Source organism: Acanthochromis polyacanthus, chromosome 1 (assembly GCF_021347895.1).
Source record: "Acanthochromis polyacanthus isolate Apoly-LR-REF ecotype Palm Island chromosome 1, KAUST_Apoly_ChrSc, whole genome shotgun sequence".
NCBI lineage: Eukaryota > Metazoa > Chordata > Actinopteri > Pomacentridae > Acanthochromis > Acanthochromis polyacanthus.
Window position 1 is genome coordinate 36,851,482 of NC_067113.1, and position 13,673 is coordinate 36,865,154.

The following is a 13,673-nucleotide window of genomic DNA, read 5'->3' on the forward strand; positions in this document are numbered from 1 at the left end:
GAAACCTGGTTTGAAGCTTTCTGTGACTTTTCAGATTTCTTTTGATGTTTCCGGATCAACTTTGGACTTGGTTTGTCTTCCAGAACCTGAGACTTTTTTTCTGATATTTAACTGTTCACTTCAGACTCGGATTTCTTTCAAGGACTTTAGACTTTGAGATTTCCTTTGACTCAACTTGGACTCGACTTTTTCTAACCCTAACCTTCGATCACTTGAGACTCGTCTTGGGACTCACCCCGACAAGACTTGACTGCAAAGACCCGAACACTTTAGAGTTTAAACTCCTCTTGGGTTCAGGATTGTACAGGAAGTCCTCGGTTTACGGCGTTTCATCGTTACATGGAACTAATTGATGAGCAGAGTGGATGAATACGTCGTCATGCAGCGCTATCAGACGTCTTTGTTTCCATTCTCTGGTTGTACTCCATCTACATTCACTAACTTTTTGTCCTTCATTATGGGCTCCCAGCGTAAAGTCAGACTCTTCTGATGCTGGAAGAAAAGGAAACCGTCTCCATCCAACTAGTTAAACTCATGCTGCAAAATAAGTCATAGCAAACTAGACGTCTTTACTGCGGCTCTTGATCCTCATTAGAGTGAAAACTGCAACAAAAACAGAAAAAAAACAACATAATACATTAAATAAATCCTTTGTACTGGAACCAGGAAGGCCAATGAAGTTCATTACTTATGACTCTGTGGCGTTATAGAGAGCCGTGCATCTAGAAAAGCATGCATGTGTGTAAAGCTAAACATCAAACTAGTGGGACAGGAAGCAACAACTGTCAACAGACAACTTCAAAATAAAGGCTTTTTCAAAATAAAAGTACATGGATAATTCTGCCTTAAGGGCAACACATCATGGAAGTGAAATTAGATTTAATGAAACTCTTTGAACAGAAACACTGATGATCAGCATTATTAGATCAGGTTGTAGAAACAGGTCAACATGTTCTGTTATCTTCTAGTAAAATGATTCATACATGCATCAAAGTCATTGGTATTCATGATTTTATGAAGAACTGATGGATATTGTAATGGATGGAACAGATTTTTTAATATTTTCACTTGAGTTCAGACTTAAAAATTGACTTCCATCGATCTGTAGGAACAGAACTCTGATGTAAGTGGAGGACCTCCTGTACTTAGTTCCTGTGACAGATGTTTGTCTCCACACCTGGACCTGTCTGTGATTGGTCGTCTGCTGTTAGCCCCGCCTCCTTCCTGTGAGCGTGCTCAGAGCAGATTCAGAAATCCTGAGTTTCTACCCAGCTTTATGTGACTGCAGTTGTTGATTTAGTGAAACTAGATAACTAGACGTTATCCTGGATCAGTGGCTCTGGTGTTTTGCTGTAGGAGTTCTGATGTTTGATGAACTGGTTCAGATGTTCTCAGTGCAGCGTTTGAACCAAACTCCAGGATGTTCTCTCCTCCTCCTCCATCTGTAAACTCTGTTCTAACTCCACTGCTCCAGTCTTCAGGATCTGTTTCTGTCTGTCTTCATCTAAATCCTGTTTTTCTGTCGTCTTCTGGAACTTCTCTGGTCCCGTGAGGCTCCAGCTGCTGTCAGACAGAATCATGTTTTCACACATTTAACATCTCAACAGTCTGAGTGTGTCGGTGCTGGAAAACAGACGAACAGGATCTGGTTTTATCTTCTCATCTACGAGGACTCTTTATGATCAGTTTAATGTTTAGTTAATGAGGCAGGAAGACGTAGCAGAGGTTTGTTAGCAGCTAACCGACAGCTAAAAATAAAATAACACAACAGTTCTGACATCTTCTAATGAAATTATATTCAACAAAACTTCAGTGTTTTAGAGGAATTCACTTTTCTCTCCAATAATTAGCAGCAGAAGCTGAAAGTTAAGTTTAATCACAAAAATGAAGTCGTTACAACTAGTTTTTCTTGTTACTTAAAAGGAAATTTTCATCGTTACATCCTTAGTTACTACTGACAGCGAGTCTGAGCAAGACTTAGCAAGTCACTGCAAGTCAAACTGAGTCACAGCGAGTCTGAGCAAGTCAGAGTGAGCCCCAGCGGGTTTTGATGAGTCTTAGCAAGTCACAGCGAGTTACAATGAGTTCCAGCAAGGAGCAACGAGTTAGAATGAGATGGCGAGTCTCAGCGAGTCTCAGCGAGTCTCAGAGAGTCTCAGAGCGTCTCAGCGAGTCTCAGAGCGTCTCAGTGAATCAGTGGCAGCTACTGAACATGATAAAATGTTCGGCTGCAAATTGAGTCAGTGATGTCCTGCTCTGTTTCCTCTGAACACACACACACACACACACACACACAACACACACACACACACACACACACACACACACACACACACACACACACACACACACCTATCTGCTGCTTTTCTGCCTGATTCAGGTTTCTGTGTCTCTAATGTTGGAAACAGAAATCAGCAGCTAAAGAAGTGACTAAAACTGATTAACACAAACAACTATTATTAATCATTAGTTGATTATCAGCTGTAGATGGAGTCATTGATTCATTTATTGCTCATAGGTTTAATGTTTCTGTCTCCATTTAAGCTCCATAAAGATGCATCCTGTCATGAATATTTCTGTTTATTTCATCTTTTTAGCTCTATATCTCCAGTCTGCTGTGGTTTGAAAGCCGTTGGAGCGTCTCAGGACTCCGGTTCAGGACCAGGATGTTGATTCATGAGTTTGTGCAGCGGCTCGGTGCTGCAGGTAACAGGTAAATGGAGACCGTCTGTCTTCCAGCCGCTGCCTCTGAGTAATGAGTCGCATTATAGGAGGGAAATAAAAGCACCGCTGAAGCTCATTTTATTCAGGATTCTAAATAAAGCAGGTTTATCTTTCTTATTCACACCAGAACCACAAACTAAATAATAATAATCTCTGTACAACTCTATAAAAACACCAAAGCTGCTGTCAGATATCCCTGCAGTGTTTTACAGACATGCTGTTAGAATATCAGACATTTTGGGGATTACTTCTATGGCTGGATTACTTCCTGTCCCGTTTTTTTAGAAAAGGCTCTAAAGTTCTGATGAATGTTTTAGTGATGAGTCTCTGAAGAATCAGAGGTCTCTGGTTTGTTTTATGATTGTTCCTTAAATTAGTCAAACAGTTTCGTAGCACCAAGAAAAAACAGTGACTGAAAACAAGAGACTGAAAATGATCAAAAGAATCAGGAGAAAAATATTTGTTAACTTAAAACTATTTTAAATAAAGGAAACGGCCACTGAAAACGATAACGCAGACTTAAACCAGTTCATAAATCAGTGAATGAAACGAGAACTGAAATGATTGAAAACAGAACAAACAGTGACCGAAAAAGACTAAAACAACTAAAACAGCAGCTAAAAATGTTCGAAAACAAAGCAACAGACTGAAAGAAGTGTCTGAAAAAAACAACTCCAAATGATTTAAAATAGAGACTGAAGATAACTGAAAGGCTAAACAGTGACCAGAAACAGTCCCAGAAACTGTGACTGAAAATCAATTAAAAACCAAAAACAGGAAACAAAAACGTTCTTTGGAGGATAAACGTTCTTCTTTGGTGGTGTTTGGAGGATAGACGTTCTTCTTTGGTGGTGTTTGGAGGATAGACGTTCTTCTTTGGTGGTGTTTGGAGGATAGACGTTCTTCTTTGGTGGTGTTTGGAGGATAGACGTTCTTCTTTGGTGGTGTTTGGAGGATAGACGTTCTTCTTTGGTGGTGTTTGAAGGATGAACGTCTTTGGTGGTGTTTGGAGGATGTTCTTCTTTGGTGGTGTTTGGAGGATAGACGTTCTTCTTTGGTGGTGTTTGGAGGATGACGTTCTTTGGTGGTGTTTGGAGGATAGACGTTTGGTGGTGTTTGGAGGATAGTTCTTCTTTGGTGGTGTTTGGGATAGACGTTCTTCTTTGGTGGTGTTTGGAGGATAGACGTTCTTCTTTGGTGTTTGATGTTCTTCTTTGGTGGTGTTTGGAGGATAGATGTTCTTCTTTGGTGGTGTTTGAGGATGAACGTTCTTCTTTGGTGGTGTTTGAGAGTTGGAGGATAGATGTTCTTCTTTGTTGTTTGGAGGATGGTGTTTGGAGGATAGATGTTCTTCTTTGGTGGTGTTTGGAGGATAGATGTTCTTCTTTGGTGGTGTTTGGAGGATGTTCTTCTTTGGTGGTGTTTGGAGGATAATGTTCTTCTTTGGTGGTGTTTGGAGGATAGATGTTCTTCTTTGGTGGTGTTTGGAGGATGACGTTCTTTGGTGGTGTTTGGAGGATAACGTTCTTCTTTGGTGGTGTTTGGAGGATAGATGTTCTTCTTTGGTGGTGTTTGGAGGATGAACGTTCTTCTTTGGTGTTTGGAGGATAGATGTTCCTTTGGTGGTGTTTGGAGGATGAACGTTCTTCTTTGGTGGTGTTTGGAGGATAGATGTTCTTCTTTGGTGGTGTTTGGAGGATAGATCTTCTTTGGTGGTGTTTGGAGGATGAACGTTCTTCTTTGGTGGTGTTTGGAGGATAGATGTTCTTCTTTGGTGGTGTTTGGAGGATGAACGTTCTTCTTTGGGTGTTTGGAGGATGAACGTTCTTCTTTGGTGGTGTTTGGAGGATGAACGTTTTCTTTGGTGGTGTTTGGAGGATGAACGTTCTTCTTTGGTGTTTGGAGGATAGACGTTCTTCTTTGGTGTTTGGAGGATGAACGTTCTTCTTTGGTGTTTGGAGGATGAACGTTCTTCTTTGGTGTTTGGAGGATGAACGTTCTTCTTTGGTGTTTGGATAGACGTTCTTCTTTGGTGGTGTTTGGAGGATGAACGTTCTTCTTTGGTGTTTGGAGGATGAACGTTCTTCTTTGGTGTTTGGAGGATGAACGTTCTTCTTTGGTGTTTGGAGGATAGACGTTCTTCTTTGGTGTTTGGAGGATGAACGTTCTTCTTTGGTTTTGGAGGATGAACGTTCTTCTTTGGTGTTTGGAGGATGAACGTTCTTCTTTTTGGTGTTTGGAGGATAGACGTTCTTCTTTGGTGGTGTTTGGAGGATAGACGTTCTTCTTTGGTGGTGTTTTATAGGATGAACGTTCTTCTTTGGTGTGAGGTGGCCGATTCAGTCAGGAATAAAGGAAGCTTTCATCGGTCAATGGGCTGTTAGTGACACGGAGGAGCGAGCCAAGCCGATTGGCCGACAGCCTGAGAACACTTCCTGAGCCAGGAAAGGACACGCTCTGTCTTTGCTGTTCCTCCATCAACCCCTCTGCTATTACCTTCTCTTCATCCCTCCATCATCTTTATCTCCTCCTTTCATCTCTTCTTTATCCTTCCTTGCTTCCTTCATTCCTTCCTTCCTTCTCTCCTCCTCCTCCCTCTATCCTTCTTTCTATCCCCCCTTTCCTCCACTCCTTCCCCCCAGAGTAAACTCGAGGTCTTGTCTTCCTTCCTCACTTCTGTCCTCTCCCCTCTCTGGGCCGTGGTCTTGTCTTGTCCTTGTCTTGTCCTTCCTTCCTTCCTTTCCTTCCTTCCTTCCTTCCTTCCTTCCTCCTTCCTTTCCTTTTCCTCCCTCCTTTCCCCTCAGAGTAAAAGTCTTGGTCTTGGTCACGTCTGATGGCGTTTCTGCTGCAGATTGTTTAAGAGGAGTTGAGGATGGAGAGAGCGTTGGAATGAAAGGAGAGAAAATCATTTTGCTATGAAGTAGAAGGAGAGAGGGAGCGTCGCTCGGCTGCCTCAGAGATCGATTACTTTGCGGCGCTCCTGACAGGTGTAATTGTAGGGCGTCATCTGTTCTTGTTTGCACAAAATACATTTTTTTCCCGCTCTCTTTTCTTTTCTCCTTTTTCCCGGTGACTGTGGAGACGTGGAGCGCCGTCGCCGTCACCGTCGCCTAATCTTCCGCCATCATCCCATTCTTGTGCTTGCCATCGGACAAATCCCCTGTTATTTGAACAGATGGTCGGAAATCCATTCTGGTGATAAGTTGCCTCTAGTTAGCATTTAGATTACCTGCAAAAATGGAACAATTTACTACTCTGCCTCCCAGCATAACTTCCTCCTCCTCCTCCTCCTCCTCCTCGTCCTCCTCCGCCGGCACACAAACACTGAGCCGACACCTTTGGGTGCCCTGTCATCTTTTGTGCTCGCTTTCTGTTATAAATTACTGCAAACTTTGACGAGTGTGTTAGAGACAGAGGAGGCCGCGAGGAAGGAGGGATGTGGAGGGAAAGACAGAGGAAGGTTCAGGAAGAAGGATGTGAGATAGAGGAGTAACGAGGAGTGAAGGGCCCTGATAGGAGGAGGTGAAGAGACAGGAGGAGGAGATTTAACCCTCTGAACAAGCAGGTTTAAAGAGCAGGGAATCTTTAGCAAAAAATACACAAAAGACACAATTTAAAAGCAAAAAACACAATGAAATGAAGGATTTTCAACTGTCCTACAGTCCTTGAATGCATCACATGCAGTTCTTTTGGGTAAAATCAACCAAACCTGAGACTAAATCATAATATTCAATCAACATCACTCTATTGGGCATAAAAATAATCTAAAACAAACACTTATTCCCTTCTCAATCCAACACAAATACGATATGAATGAGACAAAAAAAAGGTGAATGAGGCACAAAATGATGCAAAAAAGCAAAGAAAGACACAAAAAGTGAGACAAAATGACAAAAATGAGACACAAAACTGAGAAATTTGACAGAAAAGAGCAAAAATTTGACAATAAAGATAAATGAGACACAAACAGCAAGAAAGATGCCAAAAAAACAAAAAAATGAGACAATATATCAAGAAAATAAATAAAATGTAGCTTTCTTTTGAGTAAAATCAACCAAACCTGACCTGACATTATAATATTCAGTCAAAATCCCTGTATTGGACGTTTCAAAAAGTCTTTCTGCACCACATTTGCAACATGAATGAGACAAAAAGGTAGAAACTGATGCAAAAGAACAAAGACACAAAAAGGCAAAAAAAGAGATGAAATTACAGAAACAAGACACAAAACGACCAACAACAAGACTTAAATGACAAAAACAAGACAGAAATCCACGAAAAAATGAGACAAAAGGACAGAAAATGAGTCCAATTTCCACAGAGCTGCAGGACGTTATATCGCAGTGAAAAATGAGACAAACAGAAAAAAATGTCCAGAAACTTATTAAAGGGTTAAAGAGAGAAAGAAAGAAAAAGAACGAAGAGTCAGAAACGAGAGGTTTGTTTAACCATCAGACAAACAGAAGGAGGGATTTAGAAACAGAGGAAAGAGTTTCACAGATAAAATGTGGACGAGAAGGCAGAAAAACAAACGAGATTTTAGGAAAAGATGTAAAAGACGGAGGGAGGAGGAGGAAATCTGTCCCTCTGAATTTAATTTGGCTCCTCTACTTCCTGTTTGTCTCTTAATCTCTGATTATTTTTCCCTCTTCTCGTCTTTCTCTTCTGTTTCCCTGCTCGGTAATTGATAGGTGGTGGTTTGTGTTGACGTGTTTGTGTGAAGGTGTGTAGATGACGTGTACACACACACACACACACACACACACACACACACACACACACACACACACACACACACCTGAGTGTGTGTTCCCCCCTCTTCTTCTTCTCTGGTATAAATTATGTGTCACTGAGCGTCTCATTTGCATAATCCAGTTAGGAGTCAAATGCTGCTGTCTGCTAGCCTCAGCGCTAGCTTCATTAGCATGGACCGTTACTGGCTGGATGCTGCCTGATCCACACACTGGTGGCCGTGGAGGTGTGTGTTGGTGTTTCCCTCTGCAGCTGCATGTGAAATGATCCAACCTCCTGATGTTTTCTGACATTCTGGTAAAATGAGCAACATTCTGCAGGCGACCAAAACACGTCAGACACGAGAGTCCAACTGCTCTAGTCCAGGTTCCACATTCAGCCCAGTGTGATCTGAAATGGACCAGACCAGTAAAACCACAGCAGAATAACCTATAAATAACCACAGAGTGTCTACAAAGGCACAGAACATTTAAACATCTGGAACTGAACCATAGAGGATTTATTGGAGGGTCAGAACAATAAAAGTCAGACAAAAACCAGACAAAATGTTCCAAAAATGAGACACAAAACAAAAAAGGACAAATTCGACTAGAGTTACAAAGCCGCAAAACAATGGAGAAACGACAACCTAGAGATAAAAAAATAACAATTACACAAATGAAAGAAAAGATGGCAAACGCAAGAAACAAAAGGAAAAAATACCCAAAACGACAAAAACGATAAGTCCGACAAAAAACGACCAAAACGAGACAAAATATTACAAAAATGACACACAAAACGACAAAAGCGAGACACAAAATGACAAAAAATGAGACAAATGACGCGAAACTAAATAAAAAAATTGACAGAAAAGGACAAAGCAAAAAAGGGACAAATGACAAAATGACAAAAGCAAAGAAACAAAATGACAGAAAAACTGACAAACATGAAACAAAACAAAAAAGATTTGACCAAAACGTTACAAAGCAACAACACAATGGATAAATGACAATCTAGAGATAAAAAATTACACACAAAGCGACAAAAACGAGACACAAAATGACACAACATGAGACAAACAACATGAAACAAGACAAAAAATTCAACAAAAAATTAGCAGCTCCTTGGGAATTTTAGTCCATTCCTCGTGGGCGATGGTCTCCAGCTCAGCGATGTTCTCAGTCTACGTGCTGCAGCAGCTCTCTTCAGATCCACCACAGGTTCTCCACTGGGTTTCAGTCTGGAGGTTGTGATGTCCACTCTAGAACCTTCCAGGCTTTCTTCTCTAACCGGCCTTTGTTGGTTCTGATGTGTGTTTGGGGTCGTTCGAGGATTCGTTGATGGTGTTTGTGAGGACGATGCGAGTGAGAACCTCCCTCACCTGTTCCCCGTCTACACCTGTCATGTGTAATGATGTTGGAGTTAGCTGTGATGCTCAATCGATCAATCAATCGAATGTTTTCAGACCTCCAGGACTCTCAGATCCTCAGATCAGGTCCAGAACCAGAACTGGACCTTCAAAAGTCCCTTTTATGTGTTTATTCATAGAACATTTTTCATCTTCCAGACTTTGACTGAACTTTAAATGAACTTTGCGTCGTCTCCGGTTGATGCTGAACGACAAATCAGATCCTCTGACTTTTGTTTTTGCCTTCAGCTCTGCTCCCCGGACGGATGAGAGAGAACAAAAGACGAGCGTTTTCCCTCTTTTATCCCGACAATCTGTTTCAACAACTTCTGAAACCCACACAGATGGAACAAATAGAGAATAACACAAGAATAAATCTAAAATAACAGATGGAACAAATGTAATGTAACAGAAGAATTAATGTAAAATAACAAGAATAACTGTAAAAGCAGCTAAACCAGACACTGGAGTGAAACAAAAAGCTTCTACATCCACTGATTAAATTATCTGTCCTGTTTTTGAACAAACTGTCCAAATTTAACCATAAATTGTCACAAATTGCACAAAACCTGTTCAGAATGACGACAGAAATGTCTCAAATTCTTTCAGACTGAATCAAAAATTGTCCAAAGCAGCTAAAATTTTCACCAAAATGAAGTAAAATGAAGTTTCATGCTGTCATTCATGAAAAGCAGCTGAACAGTGGAGGAGCTTCTGAATGCAGTGATTTCTGTTTGTTGTGTCTTTAGAAGTCATTCAGCGATGCTCTGTCCACGTCTGACAGAACTGTTCTCAGATTGACTCAAACAGCTGAAAATGACATGAAGCTGCTCCACAATAACGACAAAAACGTGCAAATGACTGTTTCCAAATTTAGGGAAAAAATCGTCCAAAATGTGAAGAAATTTGTTGAAAATTATGTAAAATTCCCCCAGAGTGATCAGAAAGTGGAGGAGTGCAGTAATCGTAGTGTTTTAGTGGAGAGCAGGAAGTCATTGATGCTCTGCTGCTTTTAATTAAAGTCTGGGAGGCTAAAAACGGAGCTTTTCTCTATGAACATCGATACGCTTTCACATTATTAACACATTAATCTGGGAACATGTCTGCTGATAGCCACACACACACACACACACACACACACACACACACACACACACACACACACACACACACACACACACACACACACACACACACACACCGTGCACTGGTTAGGTGTACCTCGTTGCCATGGTAACCTGCAGTTGTGAGCGGCGGTGAAACCTGGCAGAGGGTCAGAGATCCATCAGGGCTGTCACATGACCTCTGATGTCACACTCACACACTATAACACACTATAAGACACGCTATATCACACACACACACACACACACACACACACTATAACCTCCCCCCCCAGCAGTGTCTGAGCGCGCTCAGAGCCTCTTTATCTCCTTCCTGCTTCTTGCTGACCCACAATCCTTCAGTCCAACAACAGGAAATTAAAGTGTGGAGCTCCGCTGAGATGATATCAGTGATGAAATCAGAGCAGCGCTACGGACCAGCTGATAGGACGGAGCTGATAGGACAGACCTGGACTCTGTACCACCAACAGGTGGACATGTGAAGGCCTCTACACACTGAGGGATTTTAACAGTCTAGAAGTTCACAGCACACTACACTGTACGATATCCATCTAATGATCTTTGGGCTTGACGTGAAGTTTGCTCTGTGCAGACTGAACGATGAAAATGAATCTCAGCCTGCGATGTACGTGAGTCGACATCAATGAAGAATAAAACATCATCAGCGTGCACCGTCCATCCATGAAAATAAACATCTGAAGCATAAACAGAACTCTTACAATCACAGAGAAACTAGCCAAACATGAACCTTACAATCACAGGTAAACTAGCCAAACGTGAGCCCTACAGTCACAGGGAAACTAACAAGACATGAACCCTACAATCACAGGTAAACTAGCCAAACATGAGCCCTACAATCACAGGGAGACTAGCCAAACGTGAGCCCTGCAATCACAGGGAAACTAGCCAGACATGAGCCCTACAATCACAGGTAAACTAGCCAAACATGAACCTTACAATCACAGGTAAACTAGCCAAACATGAACCCTACAATCACAGGTAAACTAGCCAAACATGAACCCTACAATCACAGGGAAACTAGCCAAACATGAACCCTACAATCACAGGTAAACTAGCCAGACATGAGCCCTACAGTCACAGGGAAACTAGCAAGACATGAACCCTACAATCACAGGTAAACTAGCCAAACATGAGCCCTACAATCACAGGTAAACTAGCCAAACATGAACCCTACAATCACAGGTAAACTAGCCAAACATGAACCCTACAATCACAGGGAAACTAGCCAAACATGAACCCTACAATCACAGGTAAACTAGCCAGACATGAGCCCTACAGTCACAGGGAAACTAGCAAGACATGAACCCTACAATCACAGGTAAACTAGCCAAACATGAGCCCTACAATCACAGGTAAACTAGCCAAACATGAACCTTACAATCACAGGTAAACTAGCCAAACATGAGCCCTACAATCACAGGGAAACTAGCCAAATATGAGCCCTACAATCACAGGGAAACTAGCCAGACATGAACCCTACAATCACAGGGAAACTAGCCAAACATGAACCTTACAATCACAGGGTAAACTAGCCAAACATGAGCCCTACAATCACAGGGAAACTAACCAAACATGAACCCTACAATCACAGGGAAACTAGCCAGACATGAACCCTACAATCACAGGGAAACTAGCCAGACATGAATCCTACAATCACAGAGAGACTAGCCAAACATGAACCCTACAATCACAGGGAAACTAGCCAAACATGAGCCGTACAATCACAGGGAAACTAGCCAAACATGAACCCTACAATTACAGGCAAACTAGCCCAAACATGAACCCTACAATCACAGGTAAACTAGCCAGACATGAATCCTACAATCACAGGGAGACTAGCCAAACGTGAGCCCTGCAATCACAGGTAAACTAGCCAGACATGAATCCTACAATCACAGGGAGACTAGCCAAACGTGAGCCCTGCAATCACAGGGAAACTAGCCAAACATGAACCCTACAATCACAGGAAAACTAGCCAGACATGAACCCTACAATCACAGGGAAACTAGCCAAACATGAACCCTCCAATCACAGGGAAACTAGCCAAACATGAGCCCTACAATCACAGGGAAACTAGCCAAACATGAACCCTACAATCACAGGGAAACTAGCCAGACATGAACCCTACAATCACAAGGAAACTAGCCAAACATGAACGGAGCTCTCTATTTACAGTGACGTGTGTATTTGCTAGCTGCTAATGCTAGCTTACTAATCTGGGAGCTGCTACATCCTTCAATGCTTCGTCCTTTTTGTCTGGTTGTGATCCGAGCTGGAGGACACATCTAAAAGTCTTCTGCTGCCACAACTCTACAGGCTGTCTACTTTGTTTAAATCCCACGGACTTGTTTTGATGTGTTTTGTCTCCACAAATCATCTGTGTGGGTTTATTGATCAGTACATCATTTCATCCTGCATTTCTATTGGTTAGTTAGTTGTTGTAGGTCCAGCAGTGAGACGCAGGACCACCGATTTAAAGCCATGACCAAAGATATCTCAACCTTTCTCTCACGCTGGTATCTTTGGTCTAAATCACACAGTGTGGAGAGGCCTTAAGAGGAGGAAGAGGAGGAGGTAGGAGAAGACAGGAAGAGGTAGAACTTTGCTGGTGTAGAAGTTTTCTCCTAATGACAGAAACTCCTGAGATTAATGAACCAATCAGAACGTGTTTAAAGCAGGTCGACCAATCAGAGCAGCTGAGGTTCATCTGATCTGAATTTATTTCTGTAGAAACTCTTTGATCCTGTTTCTCTGATCGTTTCCTTCTTCCTCCTGTCTCCTTCTTCCTCATGTCTCCTCCTCCTCATGTCTCCTCCTTCTCCTGTATCCGTCCTCCTCGTGTCTCCTCCTCCTCCTCTCTGATTCTTTCTGTCTGTATCAAACGTTCAGACAAGGTCATGGACTAATCTGTGTCTGTTGGTCGTCCAGGCAGCGAGCCAGCAGTCTTAATGCTGCAGTGTGTTCTAGTGTGTGTGTGATGGATTGTTTGCTTCAGTAATATGTGTAATGCTCTAACGGCTGACAGAAGAACAGTGACTTCTTCTACTGCTGACAAAAAATAACACTGCCCGGTTAAAAAAACAACATCTGGCAGCACGATGCCACGAAATACGTAGAAAACAGTGAACAGTGGAACACTGCGAGAACTGCAAACAGTTTAGGCATCTGTAGCATTTTATCTAATTATTACTATTTATGTGACAATCAGCATCTGATTTCAGCAATATCAGTCAAAAACCTGACCAACGGATTTGGATGAAATTTCCAGTGAAGGTCAGAAATGACTCAAGGACCAAGAGATTAGATTTTGGCAGTGATGTGGCTAATAGTCTGGATCCACAGATTTGACTAAAAAGTGGTTAAAAATTACTTAAAATTGTTCCAAAATGGTTTGAAATTTGCCCAAAATGGGTTAAATTTTTCCAAAATTATAAAAAGTTATCCAAAATGACAAAACAACTTTAAAAATGACTAAAATTTTCCAAATGCCAAAACAATCTGTCCAAAATGACCAAGAACTGGTTCAAAGTTGCTCAATATCTGTAGTCTGGATCCAGGGATTTGTTAAAGATTTCTGTATCAGTGACAGATAGCGGCACAGCGGCACCGTAACCATGACAACCAGTGAACACTACATGATCACATGATTGTTGATGATGATGATT

At 41.8% G+C, this 13,673-nt stretch overlaps 1 protein-coding gene across 1 annotated transcript in view; it reads left to right on the forward strand.

The window, feature by feature from the left end:
* LOC110959949 (neuronal PAS domain-containing protein 3) overlaps window positions 1–13,673 on the forward strand; it is a 394,699-nt gene that overhangs the window by 44,438 nt on the left and 336,588 nt on the right. The gene's annotated exons all lie outside the window — the stretch shown is intronic.